The 27923-nt window shown below is 37.9% G+C and overlaps 1 long non-coding RNA gene across 1 annotated transcript in view; it reads right to left on the bottom strand.

Moving 5' to 3' along the window:
* The window catches only part of LOC112454707, a 218199-nt gene that overhangs the window by 142421 nt on the left and 47855 nt on the right, over positions 1-27923 (bottom strand). Inside the window, exon 2 of the long non-coding RNA XR_003040776.1 lies at positions 1181-1333. This is a non-coding gene — a long non-coding RNA (uncharacterized LOC112454707). The remainder of the gene's footprint in view (positions 1-1180; positions 1334-27923) is intronic.

The raw sequence follows: 27923 nt of genomic DNA, 5'->3' as shown, positions 1-27923 counted from the left end.
AACGTATCGTATCGCCGTAATGTTACAAATGGTAACACGCCACGGTGTCACGATCCTATTTGCGACGCGACGACATATACAGGATATTCCACGCAAAATGTCATAAAAGCCTTTTTCTCAAGAGGTATCAGGTATACAACGGTAACAAAAATTTCTTTGTTATTTCAAGATTTGTTGGACGACGGTGTTCTATAAAGAGCCGTAACAAAACTTTAAAAGGAGAATTTTGTCGCCATTCTTAACAATTTCCGAGAAAACAGCTTGTAATATTTTACGTGAACCATCCTGTATATACGCAGACCATATTCTGTCCGCCGAGCGAAGGCGGATGTTGGCTCGCTGTAAAAATAGAGAGAAAGAGAGCGAGCAAAGAAGCAGATAAAAATTTTAATTTTATAAAATATAATACGTGTTACGACGCAGCGCGCGCTGCAATTCTCGTAGATTGATCTATTATTATTAGTTATTTTGTTTATTAAAGCTAATTATGCATATTAACATTTACACAAAACGCATTGGTGTGTAAATTAAAATAAATGTCAAAGTATTCATGATGTTTAACATAGATTTCATTGATTATTTGGTAATGTTACCAGTCCACATGAAGGTAACGGGGTAGCTCGGAATAAAGTTCACGCATGCTCGCGTACCGGCGGACGTATGCCAACATAATAGTCACATTAATCGGTCATCTCCATTATCGAGTCGATTGAGTCATAAAGATTTCAATGGCCTTTCAAATTGACCGCGAGTGACCGGAACACAAGAAGAATGATAAAATGCATTAACGGTATAGGGTAGCTTATAACAAATTAATGAGCTTTCAATGCGATAATATGATCGACGGAATCACTATCGAATAAATGTCATTGTCGCGTCTCGCATATGCGTATGAAAGATCAGCTATCGTTAATAGATCAAAATTCGTTTAAAAGTAATTGGTATGATCGAAACGATACAACGTTTGATTTAAGTATGCCACAGTGTTGCATGTAAATATGATATCCGTTAGAAAACGAGAAAAAATTAGATTAATCCTATAACTTGAGAATATCGAGCAGAAGAGTAGAAATAAACGGGTACTAAACATATTATAACATATCAACATAACAATATCTATATCACGATCGTTTCATTCAGTAAAAATAAAAAGTATATTCAGATATAAATATGTTCTTACCTTTGATCGGACCAGAACCGCACCGGCACACAATTTATTTGCGATTTAGGTTTTCAGATAATAAAAACTTGAGACTCTCGAGCATCTTGACTTCTCCGAGACTTCTCCCCAGATATTCAGACGATGTAGAAACTTGGTACTTATCGGCGGAACCTGCGAACAAAAACGAGCGTTTTAGTCTGAAATATTACAAAATTTCGATTTGCAAAACTATATCGGACAATAGCAGCGTTGTATGCAATTGTGTGTAAACTTTAAAGCAATTAAAAGCTATAATAATTGATTTCCTCGATTTATTAAATCAAAATAGTCAACGAAGAAATAGATTTCGTTCCCTCTTCCTGCATGCTTCAAACCTTGTATATTGAACACGTTATATTGTTTGCGGTAAACATGCGCAACACCGCCGTGATTGGACGTCGCGCACGTATTGAATATGATATACAACGTGACCTCGTATGCGCGCAAATTGAACTAATCCTTGATAATGAACCATTATGGCGCGGGGAAACATCGCTCGGCTTCTCGCGATATCGTAGATGCAGTCGCTTGACCGCGCGATTAGTAACTTAACCAGGAATAGACGTGCATAATCCCTGAACATTTATCGTTTGTTGTGTTATGCAGCGAATCAGTTTCACAACGATGGCGCATACAATCCATGGATGATACACAGGATATCCGGCAAATTGTAATACATTCGACAAGTCGTAAAATGTCGAGGTATCTAGATAGAACTACACGGTGTCGAACGGACATATTTTATTTTTATATTCCAAATCTTTTTTTCTCCAAAGCTGTGCAAGCAATAAAGAAATTATTTTATATTTTTACTTATTTGCTTCATAAAAAGTTACATTCTAGCCGGTTATTACTAACAATTAATTGTTATTTCTTGGAGGTAAGCTATCATATAAAGTTGTTATATAATTTCAATAATAGCGTGAAATTAGGCCAAAGTATATATCGAATTAAAATATTTATCGTGTTTCCATTCCATTGTTACTCTTTTTCATTTCGCGACTGATTGTGAGTTTCGTCTTCGTCTCTTTGGTTTCGCCTCTCAGTGCGAGAGAAAATCGAAATTACAATCCAATCTAAATGATTTTAATCTCCCAAATATTTTTCGATCTCGTGGCGGTCGGTTCGCGGGAAAATCATTTTCGCGGATGGAAACACGTAAGCGTTATCGTTGCTAATTGAGTTTACTGCACAACGACCTTTCGACTGTTTTTGGATCGCGATAGCTCGGTGGCCTGTATAATTCAATATGGATATAACTGCGATGTATATCGTAAAATGAGATTGCTATTCTAAAATCGCACTTTATAATGCCTTGTACACGATCGGAGCTTTTTCCACATACATATGTAAAAGGCAAAGGGACAATGTAAAGTGCAAATAATTAGATCAAAAATTGAATTTTCTCTCCAAATTAAATTACTATTCTCGATCCTTTTATATAGGTAAATTATATTGATAGCCATACTAATGTTATTGGGGCTAATTACAGCTAACTGATAATAAACATTTTTACGATCTCATGCATTATCCAGTCAATAAAGCTTATCAAAGTAGTAATCGATCTGATTGATAATAAGAAATGTATTAACCGGTTTACAAGAAATAAAAGTCATATTTTGGTCGAATCGAGATATTATTAAAACAGAGCTTTTAACTGTTAATAATTAGCTGATAATCGCATTTTGCAGTAGTAGTGAGACTGCGAAATCAACAAAGTGAATATCTATCTAATTTGCAATCTATCACTATTGTCATCTCGTCAATTATTATCATTTTAAGTTAACATTACAACGCACTTCGGAGTTTCATAATAATTGAATTTTCCAAGTACGCATATATTTGCATTTGCAAAATCATCGGGACATACTATATGTTAGTTTTAGCTGTAGGTCATTTGCCACGATTTTACTCGCCGTGTCTGCGTTCTATATTCTATGTCGTTTTATTAAAGCAACCTATGTGTCTGCGCGTATGTAATAACGTCAGTACATGCAGCACGATTTTTTAAAATGAGATAACTGTGTAAAACATGGGTTATAAACTATCATTGAAATATCGTTTCCCCGCGTCTGTCTAAATAGCAGATAAAAATCAAAAGAGCATGCATCGTTTGATAAAAAGATGATATACGACGACAAATTCATTACTTCAATTAAGCACACACACACACACTCACACATTCAAATATAATAAGCACAATATAAATTAGTATTTCATGTGTAATACTCGAAATTTGCTTGAAATTGGCAGATAAGTGTTGTGGGTTACGATCAGTCTGTCGGTTTTCGATGCGCATTTTGTGTTGTTCTGCGACACGACGAATACGCGCGATCGATATAATCCCCGCAAATAGTTTTACGCGTAGGTGGACGCCCGGTGAGATTAACGATTACATTATGTTTTAACGATCTGGATCAATGCGGGATCGTCGAGTCGGGTAAAGCCGATCACCGCATCGCGCCGCGTGCACATCCGGCAGCACTCGCCAATCGATTTGTCAAACTAATTAGAGAGTCGCGCGCTTGCGAGAGGGAATCGCAAACTTGCGATCACGCGAACCAAAGCGCACACGTACGCCGTCAATTTGACAAGTTATCTGTCTCGTGTAGATATAGGCTTGCGCGTGCATTCGAGCGGTGTTGGCCAAAGTTTAAGTTACTTTCTCTAATAAAAGAAACTTTATTTATTTTAGAAAGAATTTTGTAGCAAATAATATAAAAGTAACTAAAATTGTAAATTTTATTTAAAAAGAACATTTATAAGAAATTTATTAACTGATCGATAAATTTTTAATTTAGATTTAAAATTGTCCTACTATATATATAAAAATATAATTGGTTTTTTATTTGTAAATAAATTAGAATTGTATTTTTGTTAGACATTTTGAGGATCAAATGATTTATTTTTGTATGTGTGCATATAATATCGATAACGTAATATCGATTTTATTGGTGTTACGTATTTTTTCTATAGATTTTTTAATGTTTGAAAAATGCTATTAATTTATGTAAAGTTCTTAAGAAAAATGACCGCCAATAATACGACTTTCGACAGCGCGTAGATAAGAATACTCCGGAGAGCAAAACAGGAATAAATGACGCATGTAAAACACACGTGCAGCATACTGGCGCTATTCTCGTTGTTCATTAGCCGTACCATCGGTTAAGTTTATTATAAATATCGTTATATAAATTTCAACGTCCATCGCAGTAAATATAGCGACAAAGAAAAATATCACAAAATGTTTCGAGTGACATTAAACGTTAAATTATCACGGTAACACACATCAAAATTGTCTATATAAAAGATGCTGCTAAAATTATTAAGGTTCTTTCACCTTATAAATATGTATTGACAATTAATTAGCCTTCTGAAGGATAATCAATCAATCAAAAAATTATTTATTATTATTTGCCACTTTTCTGACATTTGATTATAATATATTTTAATAGGGCCGTTTATTTATGCATCTAGCGGTTGGGAAGGTAAACTCTGAAGTATTCTATATTTGCTTGCCGGAAATCGATAGAATATAAAATGAAACTATACACGTAATCATATTGGAATGCGATATAACGCAATTAATGTATGATTAAATGAATCGGCGACGGTTGACTGTAAATAAATTAATTTAAATTACATGTAAAAGCTATTTTCTCGTAAACAAATATAAACAAATGTAATCGACAAAATGGTAAGAGTACGAAATAAAATAAACAAAGGCGCAAAATAAAACAAAACCAATGATGTAATAATAAGGTTCCGGTTTATGTTTTTAATCATATCCCTACTGTGTCTTCTCCGATCAACAATAAAATTCTCTCTTGTCATTAAATATTACTCCGTTGGATCAACCTCGACGCGGAGCGGAATTACCCGTCGAAATAGCCGGTAACGCATTGAAATACCACTACCGATCATTCTTCTTTTATTTCTCGGCTCACAGTTTCGAGATCTTTAGAGGCGGAGTCACGATCCGCATTTTCCCGCGTTTTGGGCCGATCGGGAAATTCCGTAAAAACGAACGAGAGAAAGGGCAGCATGTGAGGTTGGACGCCGACTGTTACCCACGAATCAGGGGTAGAGAGGATGGCGAATTCGTAACTTTCGGAGTGGGGGCGAGGGGAAACAATTTTCAGGAAAGCCGCGGCCGATGGGGAGAGCGAGAACCATCGAGAACCACTGGCGTGCACCCAGTTGGGGAATCCAATTTGGATTATCGAAAATTCATAGTACTCGGAGCACAGGCGTGCGTGTACGTGCGTGCGTGTGTTCGCATACGCGTGGCGTTGTCCGGTGAAAGACAGGCGGCGAATGAACGAGTAACCGCGTTGTCTTTGTGACTGCAGGGAGCACAGAGATTATTCAAAGAGCTTGTTTTGCGAAAAGATGACTCCAATTTTTCTTATTTCCTCTTTTTACAAACAGAATTAAGAGAGAAGAAGAAAGAGGTACATTGAGGGATAACAAAATAAAAAGCAAAATAGAATGAAAAATTTGTATCGCAACGACAATACCGCCATTACCGTGTTGACACCATTTTGATCTCTTGTGTAAAAAAACCAGTAAATCTATAATAGATAAATTAGTTAAAAATACAACCTCTGAGACGAGCAATGTAGTTCAATTTTTGAATGTAATAATGAGACAAAATAATAAAAAAAACGATAAAATAACGAAATAACTTGGCAGACTCTTGTCTGAGCATACTGAGAATTTATCCAGTTTGCTCGTGATGGAGAACGGTACTGGCGACACTAGTTCCACCGTAGAGACACATGGATAATATAAAGCGTCGCGTCCGCAACTTCCGGCGACAGCAAAGTGTAGCTCTACGTTCGCACTGTATCATTCTCGTTAATCTTCTCTATCTTTCTCGCGATTCTTTCCGTATCCTCTCATCTTCTCACTCGCTTGTTTATTTAGCCGTTCTGCTTTCTTTCCGCGCACCATTATATTCCATCGCGGTTATTCGCGTTTTTCCCACAAGTTGTCACAGTAATTTCACGATCAAAATCCGAAGAACAGAGATAAAAAAGCTACAAACAGAACGTGTGAACGAAAAGTTATAGAAAATAATAAAACTCTATTTGATATTAATTTTTTTGTGATATTAACGTTTTAACAGAATCTTCATGGAGGAATTAAATCCGAAGCTTGAAAATTCTATTGTTTCAAAAGAATTAAATGCGCGATAATGAAGTACCTTTTCTTAACATAATAAAGCAATCTGTTTCTTGTCTGTAAGTCTTAACAGATTCCGCACATAGACTCCGAACGGAGTTCATCAATATTAGAGACTCGTTAAATTCAATCAGGGGGAGAACAAATCCAACTACTCCGAAATTCCATTTCGAAAATCGATATGGCAGCAAACTTGACGAGGCTCGCAACTATCTTTGCCACGAGAACGCGGATAATATCGGATAACATACTAATAGCCCGCGCGCGCGCGCGCGTTCGCTCGTGCACGAGTCAACGAGCACACGCGAAACAGCCTTCATTAATCATCCGAACACCTAAGAACTGCAACGTGTAACCGGTGTAACTCAACCGACTACACTCCCCTCCCCCCGGTCACGTTAGCCTAACCGCACAGTCAAGATATCTCTTCCGCGCGTGCCGGTCGCTCCTCCAACCCCTTTACCTCTGGTCCATCTCACTCTCCGTCCCAGAAGTGGGTGGAGACGGCGGCATAGAAGCGGGGCGCAGAACGCGATATATATCGCGGCATATACGGTGCGCGCGCTCGCGCGTGTATATATATCACGCGAGATTTTCAGCCGCGAAATTTATAGCGTGTACCCAACTCTGGGGGCTACGGGACACCACGCGCCGGGTTCGAGAGGAGGCTGGAGAAGCGGACGGCGAATGTGGCGGTAACCCGTATAGATCACGTATGGTTCCACTACGAGGCGAACTTTCTCGCGAAAACCGTGACCTGGCGACGCGAACGCGACCGGGCGGCATGAGAGGAACTTCGTATTCCCTGTTGCAACACTTATCTCCCCGCATAGTCGCATTTTCCAGACTCTCGAGTTCATCCCTCTTCTCCTTTCCACCTGCGTTCCCCTTTCTCGCCGCGATGCACGGCGCACAATGCGAAATTTGTTCAATCAAATGGATAGAAATATTCCACTTTATCCTACAAACATCCTACGTTTTTTTATGTTTCAATATTTAACATGGGTATACATAATAAATTATGTATTTTCAATAATTTGTACAACTGGCCAGCGGATAAATACTCGTAAAAAAATAATAAGGAAAACATCATAGAACATCTGTTTTAATTATAATTGGATAGTTCTTGAGAAAATTAATTTTATATATTTAAAAAATGTCCATTTATTTGACAAGAAGCAGAGAGAATTTTTATTCTTGCAACGAAAATTTGGACTAGTTTATATTTTATGAAAAATAGATTTTTTTTAAGTTTTCGAAAATTAATTTTGTCACTGTATACAATATTAATGCATATTTACTTAAATAATTACTACATACATTTTATCATAGAGGTGTAAGATAAGATTATAAAAATAAATATTAAATTAATGCCGAAAAATGTTTGTTAAGCAAAATTAGATTTAAATTTTTGATTAAGAGAAAATTGAAGAAGTGATTACGCATGGTTACTACTGCGTTGCAAGAAGTTAAAGGATTAAGCGGTTAAGGAAACACGCAGCAATTTCAGCGACATAGATAAATGCACTTGAGGTAGTCGAGGATCGAAAGAATTCGATCCGGTCTGTGATTGTAAATAGCGAAGCGGTCGATCGCTTGCCAAGTAAAGGGCTGAGTTAAAGAGGAAACTTCGATGTTCAAGGAAAGTGAAACACCTATCGATCTCAAATATCCTCTTGAGTTTCTCCCTCGCTAACGTTCGCTGTTTTTTATAGCGCTTCTCGAAGTCCTTAACAAGTTTCAAGGAAATAATGTAACCGCGGCATTCCAATCCAGGTACGTTGATTATCTATAATATGATGGAAGTATAGTACCTATCCTCTTTATTTCAGAGCCTAATCTTAAACATTTCTAAATTAATTTCTTTCATTATTTACATAATAAAACATAAAAATATACATATGCGGGTGTATAACGATACACTCTATAGGATGTAAGTAATACATTCCACCTTTATGTGACATACAATACAATACAATGCGAAACGAAAGAGGCCTTTCACTCGGATGACCAAAATGATTTCCACATAAGAAAACTACTTCGTGAATCGATTTTCCATTAGTACAACGTTTTGTAGGAGTTCGGCATCGCGCTTATAATGCCTCCCCGGCCGGCTTATATTGCCGAACATTTCGCGACTGTTTGCGACCACGCCGCTGATTATCCCCCCGAACTCTCGCTCGTTCTCTCTGCAGCGCAAAAGCCGGACCCCGGAGTTGTTGCCGGAATAGTTATACTTCGACGCCATAATCTACTGCCAGACCACAAGGGTAATAAAACGTAATCCGTTTCCCGCGCATGGAAATTTATTGATACCAAACTACGTGCCCCAAGTATACATGGAAAGTTCGCCATCTCTCCCCCTCACCGAAGGGCGTTAATACTCGAATGGAGTACAATGATACACCGGCTTCTCGTTAAAGGGAGGCTAAACAATGAAATACGGCACGCGTTTTGCTTGTCCGCCATCTCTGCATTCGCGATATTGCCTCTTTTCTTTTTTTTTTCTTTTTTTTTTTCAAGAAAATTAAGTCATTCTGCTTAAAAATATTGAAGTGAAAACAGTAGAAATATGTAATATACTAATGGATAATTCATATTTTGCTTCTGGCCTAGTTTACATCGATCACTTGATACGCGTATTAAATAGTAAATAACTAGTAAATTAGTTTGATTATTGGCTGATCTGTTCAAATATACTGTTTGATACGCGTATCAAGAGATCGGCGTAAACTAGGCCTCTACAAAGTTACGTACAAAGCAATATTACCGACATACCTCTTGACTGTTTTTTCTCCAAATTATCTCTGAACTCTTACTCTCATCTATAATTTGGCTTACAAGAGGTAACTGAACTGCACTTATGATTTTTTTTATTATAAATGTGAATTTAAAAACATTTTAATGCTCTTTCGGAAACTATTTTTGTTCTAAAATTGAGATTTTGTTTTAAAAATGTTCAATAATTGAGAATGTATTAAGTTTATTTAAGAAATCCAGTGCAAAAATTTATAAAATTGCATGGATGTGTCATTACTCGACATAATTAATTGGCACATCGAGGAATAAATCAAAAAAGGTTTTGCTGCAACAGCAAATCTATTTGTTAAATATGAGACAACTAACATTTTTTGCTGCGAGAGCCGGCGAGAGCTAATTAATTTTGCAATAATAGCAAAACATTTTGTTGCAATAGCAAACAGTTTTGCTAAACTTTACTATTGCAACAAAAGGTTTTGCTATTATTGCAAAATTAATTAGCTCTTGCAGCAAAAAATGTTAATTGTCCATATAGTAGCAAATCCTTTAGCTAAATTTTTTTCCGTGTTGTTTTTCGTTTCAGACAAGATGATCAACGCGGTCGATCGTCAAATAATGCAAATGTTTTTCTCCGTCCAAATAAAATGTAAAATCAGGATTGAGTCACTTGAGCTATTGGTGATTGAATAAATAAATAAAAAAACGCCATAAAATAATAATTCACTCATAAAAATGTGAAACATGTTTGTCACTAAAATCCGAATCCGGGAATTTACACGAACAGCGGATGTAATATTCTCTCAAATAGCACAATGTCGATCGACGCGTTTATAAAATCGCGATGGTTAATGTTTTGCCATTTATATTAAAACGTAAAAATATTTTTCATAACGATAAACCTTGTGCACCGTGTACAGACGCGTTGACAAATGTATGTCGGAACATAAATATTGAATAAGTTTCATTGGTTTAAACTCGATATGAAAAGTTTACACGAAAATCCTAAGTATGCGTTAATAAAAGCGCATACGTATAATGATTTACTACTAACTTTACTACCTAAAACTTTTAACTAAAAAAAATAGTCATAAATTCTACGAGCGTTTCGTTAAAGTTTCGCTTACTTTTTACGATCTTTTATTGCCGAGGGTAGGTGCCACAATGCCACGGAATCGTTTTCCAGGCCACGTTTTCTGTGACTTTTCTTGTCCACTCTATTGCGACAGCTACGAAATCCGACTGGTAAGCCGATCGATCGATGCCACCAAATTTTCGTAATATTTTTTAGTTAATCTGTATACCAAATAAAAAATTATTTGTTACTTTCTTGTAACTTTAATTATATTATATTATTATTATTTACCGTATTACATTCTGTAATATTTTCCTATTGTATAAAAAAATTTGATAAAAAGCTCGAATAATTCAGCAAAGGTATAAGCTTTTATTTTCACTGTCTCAGGAGAAAACGTTCAAATAAGTAATTTAATTGTGCAGACTGTAAAAAATTACAAGTAAAATAAAAGAATTGCAATTAACCTTTATCTATCATGAAGAAAGACGTAATGGGGAAAACTCATTTGGTCGGTGAATTATTTTCTCTATTTATTATAAAAATAGGTAACAAAAACTAGAATTAATGTTGCTTTCCAACTCGTTACCATAAATTATGACGCCATTTAGTTAATGGAGTTGAATTGACTCTAGCATGATAGTTACATAAATGTAACCATAGTATAATGAAGAATTCATCATTTTAGTGAAACATGTGTTTTCAACGCGAAATTAAAAATTCATATTTTCATGAAATTACCCACACAGCATCGTGAAATTAAAGTTCCCCGAGCTGCCTGGTGTCATCATGAAATGGAGAAAAAAAATAGCTAGTCAAAACGTATCCGACGTGGCCCTTTTATTGAACGCCGTGAAAAACATGCATTCGCTCTCGGCGCATCAACCGAGGAGACGATGTCGCGAGATACGCGACTATCGATGCTATCAATCGGGTCCGTTTTGAAATTCCGACTCCCACTCTCCCTTCTCCTCATCACCCAGCCTCCGACGTTCTCCCCTCCATTTTCGTTCACGTCGTCATCGATACGAAATCATGGGTATGCCGATAAAGCATCAGCCGGGCGCGTTCTACCCGTAGCATTCCGCAAACATCACGTAGATGCGCGAGGGGACAGAAAACGCGTATCGCGTAATTCAACATTCGGTCTACCGTTCGAGACGAGGGAGGAGGGCAGTCTCTCTCTCTCTCTTTCTCTCTTTCTCGGGAAGGAAGGTAAATCGAAGTCCTCGAAGCGAGGCCTTAAGGGCCGCAAGCTGCGAGCGCTTGCAGTGGACCGAGAACGATGAATCGTATCTCCATCGCCGGCGCGGCGACGCCGATGTCTTCGGTGCTATTCTCGTTTTTCCTTCTTTATCTCTCTCTCTCTCTCTCTCTCTCTCTCTCTCTCTCTCTTTCTTTCTCTCTCTGCGACCTCACTTTTTCCCCCGCCTTCGCCGTTCTTCCCGAGATTCGTCGGAGATTCGAGAGATAAAAAGATCGCCGCGTCATACCCATCGAAACGTTATTTCTGTATACGTTTCGTCCTTCGAGCACGCCGGAGAACGTAGCTTATGCTTCCGAGAACGCGCACAAATTTCCGGGAGGATGCCTGCGCAAGATAGTTCCCGGGTTGACCGATTTCTACTTCCCGTGTGTATCGCCGTAAAAGATAGAGACGAGGAGAAACAGATTTCAAAGCTCTAATGCACCAGTATTCGTTAAAAAGAATGATAACATTCTCTAGCTATTTTAGATTTATTTGCAAGAAAAAGTATTGATCTTCATATTACCGTGTATCTCAAGAAGAAATTCTGTATAAAATTAATGAATTGGATTAATAAATCAAATCAAAGTGCAGATTATCCATATTTCTATATTTTTAGATCTTGGAATATTTTCCATATTGTGAAAATGATCGTATCTATTCTATTTATGTTTCATTTTTATCGTTAGAAACTTTATAAAGTAAGATAATTTTGATTTATCCTGAAATTTGAGTAGATTGCAACAAAAATTTACATTTATATTAAAATACATCAAATATTAATAAAAATATTATAATAAATGAGATACTTATTATTTGCATATGTTTTGTTTGTATGTTTGTTTGTTTGTATGATTTATTAAATAGAACTTTTTAGCGTTTATATATATTATCGGATACACTTCACATTAATATTAACGTAAAATACAAATTAGTGATAAAAAGATAAGATTATAATAAATGGTAAAAGAAGTAGCTGGAATAAGAAAGTATATATAATTTTCCGATTTGATCTGTTATAATGCATTTCATATTGTAATAACATTAAGATGTGAAAAATTCCGTATTTAAGTGAGCTATGTTTGCTATCTCATCATTTCAATTATACTTTATAATATTAATGTGTACAATAAACTTAGATGTTGCAATATTTCTTTCTTCTTCTTCTTCTTTTTTTCCTTCTCTCCCGCGCTTTCGCTCTCCCAAAGAAAAGATATACCTCTTAAACCACCTGTCCTGCTTACGATCAATGGTCAATGCTGCAGTTTGTTGAATCCTCGAGAAATACCAGCAATTCCGCGTAACGAAAAACAAATAGCAGCCATCTATCGACCACGCGCAAACACGAGAAAGAAAAGGGGCCTAATGGAAAGTAGTTCGAAAATCGGAAAGAGAAACAGGAAGAAAAAGGAATACTATCTGAAACAAGTGGCATAACAGGTTCAATGCAGACTTTTATTTCGAGAAGCTAAACAGAAAGAAACAAAAAACAAAGAAGATAAAGAGATATACATTTTTCTACCTTATTTTCTGGTAACCTGCCCGTATTATCCATTGTTATTAAGACGACCGTGGAACGCGAAAAAAGTTTAAGAGCAGGATAATCGGGATTGACGTTGCGTAAAGTAAAGGGTGAAGGGCCTCTGGAGTGCCTGAAGATCGGTTACGTCATTGACCGGAAAGGAATTCCTCGTAGCGCAAGGGGGGAGGAACATTCGTGTGCAAATGGGGAAGAAAAGCCGGCGTGAGCCGCGCGTTTTTAAGCTCCTTCTTAACTCCCTGCGCGTGACGTATTCGCCTCCCGTGCGAATACCCGGGACGCGGATTCGGGCTTTGTGCCTCATGGGGATTGCCAAAGTGGAAATTCTTTTGATACGACGGACCGTGCCATCCACCGCGCTGTCGTAGAATTCTCGCGACAAAAGACACACGTCTATTGAGAGGACAGCGAGTGACGCGTTTTGAAAAATTAGGTTTGCGAGAAATACTAAAGGGACTCATTCACCTGCCTGCTTAATAGATACTTCGTAATAGCACTTAAGTTATGTTATCTTAGTTGGGACAATTTAACAAAAATCGGTCGCTAGCACATGAATAAACTACTGATCCTTGCGTTTCTTTTTTTTATATTCATGTTGCTGAACAGAAAAAAATTAATTTCTAATGTTTAATAATCTGATATAGAAATATGCATTTCTTATTGCAAACATGACTAGAGCAGAAAATATAAATTATTATTAATATTAATACAATATTAATAATTTATAATTTCATAATTAATTAGACAGATAGATATTCATCAACCCCAAATATTTTGTCAAAAATCAGAAGTTTTAACTGTACACAAATAACATTTTTATTCGATAAACTTTTTTTATACTTTGATCATAGAATCTTTTTCAAAAGACAATAACAACTGTAAGTCATAAATATGTGGAATGATATACATGTGATAACAAACTGAATTTTAGAAGAAGAATGAATAATTCTATAGACATTATAAATACAAGATCTTTTCTATGAAGTGTCTAATAAAAAGCACAGTAATTTAGTTTTTGTATAGCTTATGGCTATATACGAATCAAAATAGCAGTTCGATTACAACACTTTTTCTCCATTTGCAGATTTTATTGTTACTACCGACGTTGTGTCTCCAGAAAAAAGTGTCTAGAAAGAAGAAACGTTCGCAGCTCGGTTTACGGAAAATCCGCGTAAATATTTGAATATCGTCCATTTCGTCGTGCCGACTCGTACGGCTCCTTGCTTTGTGTCGGATGAGAAAACAATGGTATCCCCTTCGTCGGATCTTAAAATCGTAATACGTTCGCATCACTCTCCTTTCACTCGTAACCGGATAGCGAAGAACTAGGTATTTCGAGTAAAAATGCCACGCAAATGTCACATATCAGTCTGTCAAATTGCATACTAACTTATTTAATAAAACACATGTATATCAGCAATGTGCTATGCAGTGCAAACGGCTTTCTCTTAAAAAAAGAATATCAAAAAGAATTTCGTCTCTCTTATTGATTTTACTTAATATTTATATACACGTGCTAGAATACAAAACTACAGTATATTATTATTAGTTTTTTAACACGGAAAATTTCTTTCGTTCAGATGCGTCTTATTAGAAGGGCACTGGTCAAAAAAATCTTCGTGTTCATTGCTTGCGGAATCACGCTGGGAAAAATAGTGCAATCGCGAAGCAAACGGAACAGTTAGACGATTGTAAAACGTAAAGCGCGGCGCGGCAACAGCTGCGTTGAAAATACTATGCGGAGAAACCGTCGAGTGCCCTGGCAGATTGCCATTGTCGCCGGCACAATTCAATCGCAAAGTTAGCTCGCTCCCTGTAGAAATCACATAATGTGCGGTTACCCAGTCCACCCACTGCCACCCTCGCCCGAGACCCGCACCTCCGTAACTCGCGTTCGTTTCAACGGGTTCTACCTGCCTCTCTCTATCTTTCTCTTCTCTCTCTCTGAACCTGTGGTAGGTGCCACGGGAGCCAACAAATCAAAAACACCCCCAAAGAGCCACCCCGAGGAAGTCCTCGTGCACGACGTCTACTCAGAACTCGCGGCACTCGCGAGAGCGAGCGAATTAAAACGCATCGCGCCGCGGGGCGCCAGTTAGATTCGCGTTGTTAGCGTTTCGGGATAACGAAGCTGCTGACGGATCCGAGAATTCGGCGTTGATTAAATTCAGAATGAGTGAGATCGACCGAACGATTGTTAACTTTCTTTAACCCGTTAACTATTACGCGCTAATTCTCTCTATTATATATTTATACATCTTCAGCGAATTTCATATTCAAAATATTATTGACATGCATCTCTCAAGTAACATAGTTTCTGAAAGTGTAGAAACCACATCTTCGTACTCAGAAATTAAGAAATTAAATTTAGAAACGATCGTTACGTTTCTGTTAAATATATGTAGATAGGAATTTTCGGTAGGACGCGTGTCCTAATAATATTTATGCGCATTGCAGTTACAACGACGAAAATAATAGCCAATCGCTTCAAAGGAAAAGATATTAAAATTTTACTTACTTTATTGGCAAAGGGCGCTTTAATCGCACGCCATTATTGAACGAGATCGTAACGCTTTACTTTTGAAACGTTCGTCGCGCATCGCACTGAAATGCTGTACTTGTCAGAAAGGAATATTTTAGAATACTTCTCTCTTAATTATCCACTGCCGCTCTTGGTTGTTATTAGATTGGAGCGAGTTACCAAGTACGCAGCAGTGCTTCCTACCTTTGAGGTTCTTACGGAATTTTCACGAACTTTAAAACAAATTAATTACTGTAATAATCACTACTGAGCAGCAGCTTATTAGCTGTCTGTAAAAGTGTAAAACATAAGGTCAGCAGTCTAAAACATATTTATCTATAATAAAAAAGTTCTTTTCAATCATTCAAATTTTCATTATTGCGCGCCACGTTCTGTGCGTAATTTCATAATGTACCGTTATTATTTATAATAATCTAATATTATAACTAATTCGTATGTTCGGGTATAATATAGTATGTATTGCAACGCGATCCTGAAAGTCTGCGTGGAATGATTGTTTAATATGCATAAAATTATTAAATGTGATCTCCATGATTGAACATACAAATGCATACGCATAAGCTAAGTACAGTGTGGAAGATGATTAAATCGCAATCATTGGTTGCGATAGTAACAAATAATTATGGCTAATTGTTTAGTTATGTTCTACCCGTGTAAACCACATGTATAATTAATCATCAATGTAAATATTGTTGCCGCATTAATGATCACTAAATAATTGATTTGACCGATATGGTCGTCGTGTCACTCGTTCTTCTTTATTTATGCGTTATCGTTCATTAATTCCTACTCTTTGATAATTAATTAATTTGAACAAATTTAACTCCCGAATGTTAATTTTCCGCGTTGAAAATTATATATTTTCCGATGTTTTGAGAGTGAAAAATATCCAATTACAAAATATTATAAAATACGATTTTAAATCGTTTTATACGCGAGCAGAACAGAGTCTACGTCTCTTTAACTTTTGCATATAATGTGCATCTGTGTGTCAAAAGAAGGTAATATATTTGCACTATACACGGTTAACTTTGTACATGCTTACATGAGAGTCTAATATCGGCTCGCAATTACGTCAACGGGGCCGTAGACGAGATCACTTGCACGCAAACGTGCACGCAATGAGCAGTCTTGGCACTTAATCGGCGCATTAAGTCAGCGACGACGCAAAGAGTTGTAGAAGCAACAGCTCGTCAAAGACGTATATCTTGATCTTATCAATAGCAAGAGTAGCGTGCCATATCTTGTCGTCAATGAATGAAGGAAAAAGCTGTGATGAAATAAGACGATTTCAACGTCGCCTAATATCATCGCGATACGTCGACTGCAGGGAAGCGCGTTTGACATTTCAGTCGGAAAAACTGTTGCATGGCTACTAAAAATTCTTCGCGTTCTCGATGAATAATTAAGGAATATCAGATTGATGATCAATTTTCATTCAAGCTCGAAATGCTAACAAAGAAAAGTCTCGTATAAGCAAGAAGACGGTAATGTAAGAAATCCATGTGACGATAGTAGAGTTGCATAATGTTAAAGATGATATGAATAACAATGTACGTCGGTTTATTTAGGATAAAAGAAAGAGGAGCTAAGAAAAATATTAGTTTATCATGAATATCGAGAATATAGAATTTATGAATTACAATAAAATTATTAGTTATTCGATATAATAAGGGGATATAATAAAGCTTTATATTATGTGGACTTGATTCATTTCTATCGATAACCGGCCTTTCTTATAATTGAAGTTTAATAAATGTTCCGCTAATCGTTTCATTATATTTCCCGAGAAATTAACTGATTCTATTAAGCTTTTTTATTATAAAGTAAAACCATCGGTTTGATAATCTGCCGTCGTTCGTGGTCTTGCAAAATGTCTGAAATACAATAGCTTTTACTATTCCAAGTCGACTCTCGCGAAATATATGTCACTCACGCTGACGCTGAAAAGGATTTACAACAGCATCCAATTAGAGTGGCAAAACGTAGATGGAGAGAGAGAAAAAGATAGAGAGAGAGAGGGGGGGGAATGGAAGAGAGTGAAACACGAGCTGGTTGATTCGTGGCTCGGTGAGTCGAAGTAGGAAGTAGGTAGTGTTTGACTGAAGCAGGTGTTTAATTTAGCAGTACTTCGTAACACATACGTCTGTGGCATGTTGTAAACGTAAAGGCAGATGGCGGAGAGTCACGATGCAGTACAGCGAGAGAGAAAGAGAGCAAACGAGAGAGGACGACGCTAGAAAACCTGCGTTCGCAAGAGAGTGCAAAGGTGGTGTGTCCTGGATTGTAGGAAGTGGGAAAGCGTCTCTGTGATCCTCTCTTTCTCTCTGCCTCTCTCTTCTTTTTTCTTCTTCTTCTTCGTCTTCTAGATACCTTTATCTACCTTTCTCTCTCTCTGCTTCACCTTGGCGGGAAAGAGAAGCGGAACAAGGTGAAGGAGTTGAGCGGAGTGGGCTCTTGGCTTTAGCGTGCGCGGCCTGCCTACTCATGGTAATTAAATGCCAGGCAATTTACAGAGCATGCATTTACCGAAGGCAGGGCCACGGCACCGCACGCGGCTTTCTGTTTATACCCGCAAGCTCGTCACCGTTACATGTATAGAATGCCTGCCGAGATACACACGACTTAGACGCGCGAAGCAACTCATCCATCTATCCCTTCGGCCCTGGGTTTTCAGCTCTTCGTAGCCGGTCTATAGTCGATTCGAACCCATTCAAGATAATTAAGCGCATTTATGCCGCTCGATCATCCGTTTTCACTTACTTCACTTTACAAACGAAAGAGCAAGTGTAGATAAGCCTTATTCAATGCGACTATGAGAGCCGGGTACATATCCAGGTGTACTTGGCAGACCTTTTTCTTCTTTCACAGTCTTCTTTCTTTTTGTGACATTTAATCCAGAAAACTGGCGAGTCGTATATGTACACGGATATGTACACTGCGTAATGTGTGAATTTTTATGAATAATTTTTTACGACCGATTCGAAAATCAGAAATATCATAAAAATACGCAAGCCTGTTATCCAAAATAAAATATATTCGATATATTCTGTGAATAGGATCTCTGAAAAATACATATTCAATAATAGGGCAATATATATTACATCAGAATATGCGATGTATTTTACGTATCGTGATGACAGCCAAATGCAAAAACCATTCGCGGTGCTGATAAATTCGAAAAATGTAAAGTCAAAGTGTTTCAACAACAATTTGAACGACAATTCGTTTTGTTCGATGAAAAATCATTCGATATATACGTGACTGTAAAAAGAAGTTTTTCGGCAAAACCTGGTTGACCAGGCATTTTTCAATATCTGAATTCGCGAGTTGAGATTGCTATAATCCGTTATAAACGAAATTGTACCGAACTAAGCTGAATAGGTGTGCTTTCCGTTTTGTAGACAGCTTTTCGTTGAAGTAACATTATGATAAAAGTTCCATGTAAGTGAATATCGTTTACAAGCCACAAAGTACACAATTGTTGGAAAAATTGCCGATTGCAATGAAAGAAATAAGAATGTACTGATGGCTTAAAATGTAAGTACCGACTTGAGAAAATAAAAAGATTTAAAAATAAGTCAAATAATAGAAGTTTGCGTTAAAGAATGAAGCCAATTAAAAACGTGTAGCATATTAAATGAACAATGCTATTTATTTTTTATATCCGTGTAAAAGCAAAATGTCACATATATAATAATGAGAATATTTCCAAATTGATCATGAATTTTCAACTGTATTATTATCAAACAGTTCAATGAATAATATGTATAAATGTATATACATATAATATAACTAATACGTATAAATACCGGAAACGTTAAAATATTCTTATAAAATCTTAACAATCGCGTCGAATAAATTATTTAACAATTAAGATCTTTGGAGTTTAAAGGCTAACATCGATCGGCAAATAATTGATAAAGATGTGACCCGACGGTTTATAAATAACGCGATAATTTTAGAACGTGCTCATCGCTGCTCATCTCTTTCCGAAACTCTTTCCGGCCATCCGTGGACAAATGTCAAGCGTCATGGGAGTTAAAAGATCTTGCTAAAAAAGGAATCGAAGAAAACAGATAAAAACAGATTCTCTACGAAGCGTTGAAAGATGAATCGGAAGTTGGCGTTGTACACAGACAGGACTGGCTTTAGATATCAGTGATACAAGCGATACTTGCAGTAATGCGTTTCTCAATTAGTTTGATACACTGCGTAGTTCAGGAAACATATAGAAGTCTTAAAATTAATCTTCTAAACAATTAATCTTATTCTTTTGACGAAAATAGTAAAAAACGAAATCATAGCGACTAAAAAAAGAGTAGTAAAGCGAGATAGACACGACTGGACTCATTTATTCGAAGCATAAAGAGAACTCTAAGCTAATCTTGCGTAAAAATAAAATCCTCTCTATCCCGAAGAAGTCACAGAGAGTTAAGTCGTGCGAATGTCTCGTCGCTGCGACACCCTTCTGATGTCCCTCACGGTTTTCGTCGACGATTGACACGAAGTGGCAAAAAGTCCCCGGAGGGTACGTCACGCGTGTGCTAAAACTCCGGACGCGATAAGGAAAGTTATGGCCGTTAACCGATCGAGCGCAAATCGGAAACCGTGACTATTCCTCTTCGCTCCAAAGCCGGTTTAATTCCTCTCTCGCTCTCCTTCGGCACCGGGCTGTCAAACGACAGAAAAGTATTGGGTTAACGCCTGGCTCTCGACACGCTGTGATTCGCCGTCGCTAATTTATTGAACGCCGCGCAATAAAGCGACGTATCGGAGAAAGATAGAAAACTGATCTTATATTGCCTCATCTCTCTCGCATAAAAATTATTATATCTCCACTGTTATAATTATTATTCACATTTAATATAATTAGCAATAGAAATCTTTTGATGTAACGTAGAAAAAGTATTAGTAAATTATTATTCTATTAATTATTTATTATTAGAAATTAGATTAATCAGTTTATCATCAAATATTGCTTTATAATTATAATGTAATCATAATACTATTATTATTATTATTATATTAGCAATACATTATCAATTTATTATTGATTTTGCAATCTATAATAATATTAATAATAAAATTTTCAGGTTAAAGAGCGCAACGTGCAAGAGCCAAATGAGCTTGCACTTTGACCTCGCGATCGATGCACAAATCTCTGGATACCTTATCCCATGGGGACCGACCGACGTCTCGACGTCTCGTTAAAGTTCTTGCGCTCTGACCAATTTCCACCGAAACCTGCCGAGATAATGCCTATTTGCGTAGTATGACGAATCAATTTCCAATCTGATCTTGTCGATTTGGCTCTTACTCAGAATTTGCGAAATTATACATTCTGAAAGAAATTATCTACGTGCCAGTAGAATAAAGTTGTAAATGACGGTGACATTTATGCAATATATAAAGAAAGAATGAAGACAATTGCAACACGAAATTGTCAACTATTAGTGAAATCAGGTGCTGAATTTAACCGTGCTAAAAGCAGTTTAAAAATAAAAAAAAATTGTGCAGCGCGAGCTAAATGTTACTATTTTTTCAGTATCCTGTATGAATTATTCAATTATATACGAAACGATCACTTTTGGATGCAAAAAATAAAATCTTTTGGAACTTTAATTTAGCAATATGTCTAGGAAATTCTAAAATTATAGTGTATCAAAAAGATTGCAAAATTCGAAATATTTTCAAAGAGTTTCTTTTAAAAGTTAAGTTTTTTACATGTTTTCAGAAGAAGAGAATACATCTTACTAATTTTCTTTTCAGTATATAAAATCACTTTACTCGGAAAATAAATCCGTATCACAAATCTCGTACTCGAAAATATTATTCTCGACATTTTCGAGAGTATATTTATTTTTATACGAGAACTCATCTTTTCGGTTATATATTACAACACACAATTGCGACACACACTGTACACATCGTACGTACTATACGTACATTCGCCCAATTTTGCATCACTCTAGAGCCTCGTCCTCAAGGCGTCGCGTCGCGCGGACCAAATTTACTTACATCAACGTATACAGGGTGTCTGCGAACCTCCGAAGCTCTGCCAAGTTATGCCACGGCGTGGGCGGCGTACATCATCAATAGCGAGTCGTGTAAATTCGCCTTTGCGGATCACACGACACTCCCCCGCGTTTGTGCACGTTTCACCGAGGCGAGGGTGACAGCGTGTCGCTCGGTTGCAGAGACTAAACCGCGTTACATAGACGGGCGGTGTGTTGTGTAAATATGCACTAAGCCGAAGAGTCAGCCCGACTCCGCGAAATCGAGCGCGCTTGAGAACGACGATGACGCGACGTCAATGGGCGTCGAACCAAGACTCGTCGTCGTTATCATCGCGAGTCGACGTCATTACCGCGGACCGTCGAAGCGAATGCTCCATCCGCCGAAGTAGTAACGCGTGCAACAATACCGACAGCCGTCGTCTTTAGGGATACACATGCCACCACATAAGCCCGGTTCTCGTTTACGTTGCGGATCACGGGCCATCGACTTCGTACCGACGTAAATTTCTACAACTCGTTAACTATCTGACAACAGTATTTTGTACTGTGTCGACGACATTTGTATCTTTATCATGTGACTGTTTCAAATACGTATATATGTATATAATATATAATTTTTATATGTATTATTATTTAGCGTTGTACTCTTTGCAAATAAGTTTTTCTTCATCACATTAAGAGTCTAAAAGTTATTAGGAACAAAATATAATTTTGCACTTTTAATAATAAAAGAGCGAGATTTGTTATTCGTTTAAAAATATTTAAAAGGGAAAAGCAATGTTAATAACCGAAAGAGTTAAAAATTCATTGTCCGCAAAATTAGCTCCAATTTCCAAAATTGTAATCCAGATCACTCATATAAAAAAACAGTAGCATGCAAAAATATATTTCAGTTTCTAGATTACAAAATCTAAATATATTTCGCTATTTTCTCACGGCAGTTTATATTTTCGTCGAATTTACGTGTATTGTAGCTTTATTAGCTTAGCTTTTCCCCTGTTTCTCCATCCAAACCTGACGAACACCTCCAACCAGCGCGGCGCAACACAAAATGAAACGTATCTCTCGCATGGTTTAAAAAAGTTCGCGTCAAGCCACGAGGCTGTTATCTCCCTCCTTTTTACCGTATTGTAACAGACATTCGGTATAATTCAATGGCGACTGTATATGCTTTACCGTGTAGACAGACGCGGTTTGAGGGTTTCGAGTCGACGAGTTGCGACCGTTTTCATCCGGATAGGAAGCGTCGGACGAAAATGGCGCGAATTTCATACTCGAATTTTCTCTGATTAAAAATTCGAAGCGAGCAAAGGACGGATTCGGGAAACGCACGACGCGCCCGTACATACAAAACGCGCTTGTATTCGCGCACGAATCCCCGTCTTCCTTCCGCAGCTCGTGCAAACTTTTTTTCTGACGAGCAACAATGGCTCGTCCGCGTCCATCGGGACGCCGCGGCGGGACAGAATAAAAAAGATGAAGCCCGAAGCTTGACGTATGTCGATGACACGACGAGAGAAGTAAAAAAAACCACTCCAGTCGGACTCGACGAAATGTTTTATCAATGATCAACGTGAGCGTACTGTATAAGAGCTAAATCGTAAAACTCGTTACTCTTCTCTGTTGCATCATGTATCTGTATGTGGTACCTAGCTCGAAAAAAAGTGAAAAATAAATGTTGCGATTGCGAGTGCGTGCGATACATTCAAGATCGCGATATTGTTTATCCCGTATCATTTTTTCGCTCAAAGGAACGCAATCGTCAGTTTTAAAATAAAAACCAAAAATATCTCAGTACTGGGGATTTAAAATATTAACGTACTCGGTTATTTGTACGGTGCTGCAACCATGAAATAACCGCGCTAGGACTGTGGGCTTGCCGTGTTCACAGTTTCGTTCTCCTTCTTCAACGTCCGCCTTTTCCACCCTTGTGCGCGCTCCCTGGTAAATCCCGCGAGGCGTCGAGGGAACTAATCTTACAGCGCTTCCATTATTACCGCGAAATTCTTCGCGACGGCGAGCGTACCCCCGGCTTACCTCCTCGGGCACGACCTTTGTTAGCGCCCTCCGCGCTATACTTCACCTCCGCCCCCCCCCCCGCTTCCCCCTTCTCGCGAAGCCTGATGAGCGCAACGTTAAATCGGGAGGCCGCCGCAACCGGCAAACGGCAACAGCTATCGCGTAAATCAAATCCGGTGCCCCGCGCAGCGGACCCGAGCTCGTCCGAGACGCCGTAAAATGCAATTAAACCCTTCCCTCCTTAGCAACTCCTATTCGGCGTTTTTCATTTAGCGCGTTACGGCGGACGTGATCGTTGGAGCGCGAGAGCCACACTGCGCTTCTCGCCACACTCGCTCTACTGTCATTAATAAAAAAAAATACAATAAAGCTAAATAAAAGGAGAGGTACAATACGGAGTTTCCGCGTTCCGCCTCATCACGCGTGCAACAAAAATCGGGAGGGAAGCAAATCAATAAATGGACAGATTTGTTTATCTGCCCACAGTAAGAACTTTCATTCATCAGCCTCGGAAGAATCGACATATTCACGAGCGAAAATTTTACACTTGTCCAAGTTATAAGTAAATTAATATGATGTTACGCGCTCTTTATACTATAAAACGAGCGGTATATCAAAATGTATCACTGTGTCGATCGGCATTTCCACAAGTCGCGACTCACGTTGACTTTTTAGACCACGTGAGCTGTTCGAAGATCGCTTTCAACCTATGAAATGCAGCGTCAATGGAGGAAAGTTCTGGAACTAATCCTGAGTGCAAGATGCGGAGCGAACGGAAAAAAGATAAAAGATACAGTGCAAGAGAAAGAAAAAGAGAAAGAGAGAGAGAGAGAGCGGAAGCTGAACGAGCACGAACGACTGGAGCGACCGGCGTTTAAGGGCGAACATCACGGTACGCGACTTTCCGGTCACGTTCGGCCGACAATTCAATTGTCTCAGGACATTTGGACTGCTCGTCGAGTTTCCGGTTTCGTGTTCTTCGGTGCTTTTAACGACACTCTCCATGAGCCAACGGAACTACACAGGCGGGCTAGTCGATCCCCTCACGGGCGGATATAATCTTTTGCTTGTAGGATAGATCCAAAGGTAGAATGCGGTTTCTACTTCGAATCGAACACTCGTGTCAAATCGAAAGCTTTCAACGTTCGTATTTCGAACTAAAACAATTTAAATTTTTCAGAGACTACACGCATCTTTTGACTGTTGCTGCGACTTAATGTTTGAGAAAAATTAAGAGTGATATCAAAACGGTTAATCAACGTGACGCGTTTTAATGCAAATGACAAAAATTAGCAGTGTTTCTTTCCATCACTTGCCGAATGAAAGATCGGAAATACTCGCGACTTGTATATAATATCTACAAACAGTGCTGCGTTTAATCAAACGAACACATCGCTCGTTTGGAAGATAGGTGGACGATAGGTTTAACGATAGGCAATAAAAATTGTGCGTTTCTCACCGTCGTTATCTATGCGTTCGACGATTTACGACTATCGCGCGGCCACCATCGAATTCTTACACCTAAATAATTTAATTCGCCCGTCCGTGAGGCGTTCATGAAATTGTACGCTTGTATGTAATGTAATAATCGCGTGATCGCACCCCATGGTAAGATTCCATCACCGGCTTTAATCGCATAATCGATAGAGCTCGTCCTTTTGAAAAATATATTCCAGGTCGGGGAGATCCCGCGCGGACGTGTGCGCCTGATCCGTAATTTTCTACAATTTTCATTCGTAATCTAAATCGCGAAGTACTCGCGCGTTTTGTCCGTTTGAGAGATAAAAGTCCCATAACACCAGCGGAAGATCGACGAAAGTGAACTGTGTCTGATACAACGATTAACGCGTTTGTTTTGCGTGCGTATAATTAAAATCTCTTTCCGGAAATTTCGGAATACTCTGTACGTACTCATAACAAAGATTAATCCATTTCTAAACTACATTTTACAATTTAAATGATAAATTGAGGTAAAATATTTCGGCATACCGTGAGTCGAGAAACAATACGACCCATAAGAAGCGAAACAAAAAGGGAAAAGGATAATTTCTTCTAGCAGACTCGTTAAGATTCGTAAATGCTTCGACCAAATCTAGTTTCAGTTCCGTGCTGAAGAAAACGGCAGACTTCTCAAACGCCCTACTGTTCGCAGCATGTACTTACATTAAGTTCGACCGGTAATGCATCTCGATGCAGCTGCACGCGCCACATCTCTCGTCGAAGGCCGGTTGGCCCGAAAGTTTGCGAGTAGTTCCCGCGCCGACGAAGTCGAAGGGAGTCGAGTAGTAGCTCGATGTTGCGGGGAGACAGGCACGGGTATAGTCTGAACAAGAGGGCGGCAAGCAATTTTGCACCTGCTCATCATACCTATAGGCCCAGCAACGCAGGGAAAGCTATCTCGGGAGATCTTGGAACCTGTTTTGCCTAAATGTCCGTAATGGACGATCGCGCTGTCGTCCCGCGTGTCTATCGCCGAGCGAAAAACGGCGATAAGCGGCGTTTGCGCTTCAACATTTGCATAAATTCATCGGTGGTATATACGCGTGGCTCGAGCTTAACACGATATCGATGCTATCATCTTGACTTTCTGTCGACATATGACAAAAAAATCATCTTCCAAGTGATAACATTAATTTACTGCGATATTTAACCAATGGATGATATTTCACTACAAATCTAAAAAATTTGTTTCTCTTTTAAAAATATAAAAATCGTAAATGCCGAACTTTCTTCATAGCAATTGAATCAATTTTCAAATGTGATTATTTTCTGGTTTTCAATTATCTGCAGTTAATGATGCACTTGTCAATCGTCAAGAGAAGCTCTCAATTAAGATTTTCGATATTTATTTCAAATGTACCTAATTTTCCGATATATCTGACGTATATTAAGTCTTGATAGAAAGTATGACACTTATTAATTGAAATACAACTAAGGGAAAGAAACGCTTGATTATATTCTCAACATATATTTCAAAAATGTTTCTCCAATATAAAGTCGGCCACAATAATCAACTACCTAATCGCTGCAGTTAGGTCTGACGTTCAACTGACAGCGGGAACTTACATCAGCACCGCCATCAAAAATGTGGGTTAACATCGCCCTGCTACGAGTAATTTTGACATACGCGAGGGAAAATGGGTCGACCTACCACATCCTTTACGTCAGAAACGTGCGTACCAGCGCGTACTCAGCCAGCGCGAGCACGCGAGCAAGAAATTGAAGCGCGAAGAAATTCTTGCGAGAGTGCCAACGACTCGAGAAAATATAAATTTGAACTACACTTCAATTACGCATCGATTTCGTGGCGTAATCCAGCTCGAAGGTGGATCGACATCGAATTGCGCTTTCCAAGTGTGTTCTATTTCATTTATAAGAAAATAAGATTCGACCAAGTTACATCTTATTAAACCATACAATTTTCTCTCCAGTCGTCCTTCTTTAGCTTTAAAAAAAAAACTACGTTTTGTTCCAATTATTCATCCGATACTTATAATATATTTAACGATTCGTGATCTTAATTTTGATAACAGATTTTCTGATAAATTTAGAGTCGATAATTATGCAACAAAAAAGGTTAAAGTATCAATATTTACTGGGGATAACAAGCAAATAAAAAAGTAAAATATTTCATAAACTAAATATTAAAATATGAGATAAATAAGATCGCGATAAACAAATAATAAAATCATATTTTTTTCTTCGACTGGTTTAAAATAAAGTTTAATAGAATTTTAACCTAAGATTTAATTATAAACATCATGTAATCATGTATAATTTGGTTAATTGTTACGAAAATAACAATTCTTTTCGTCATTTTTGTTATAGAAAAATCGATTCCAGATTTGTCAGAAAATATTGTTAAAAATCATAAATCGTAAAATTCTTTTTTCGTGACGTAGTCCCTATCTAATATTTATTCTTTTCGATTTAGTATACCAGCACGCAAACCTCACTATTAATCTTAATATATTAAAGCCTTATTGAAATCCGGTTATAATATGTGACACTGACAGAATTAAGTTAATGAAACACTGTTAATAAAAAGGAGGACAAGTTTCAACATTCCGTTTATGTAAATGCAGCGTCTTCGTTCGGTGCGTTGTACAATAGCTACGTTGTCATAATAGCACATGCCTCACCCTACATGAATTTATACAAATTCACCCGTTAAAGTAAACTGTGTGAAAAAACCGTAGCAGGCCTTTATACATTCGCGAATACACGGTCGCATGTCCGTCGTGCCGGAACGTGTTAGAACGGAATCTCGCGTTAAGCACGAAGTCGCGAAGTTGAAGACCTAAGTGAGAGAAATCGGCTCGGTGTGACGTAGAAA

The sequence above is a fragment of the Temnothorax curvispinosus genome, unplaced genomic scaffold (assembly GCF_003070985.1).
Source record: "Temnothorax curvispinosus isolate PA1 unplaced genomic scaffold, ASM307098v1 QBEX01000525.1, whole genome shotgun sequence".
NCBI lineage: Eukaryota > Metazoa > Arthropoda > Insecta > Hymenoptera > Formicidae > Temnothorax > Temnothorax curvispinosus.
Note: the sequence above shows the minus strand (reverse complement) of the source record. Positions and strands in the feature narration are given on the sequence as shown.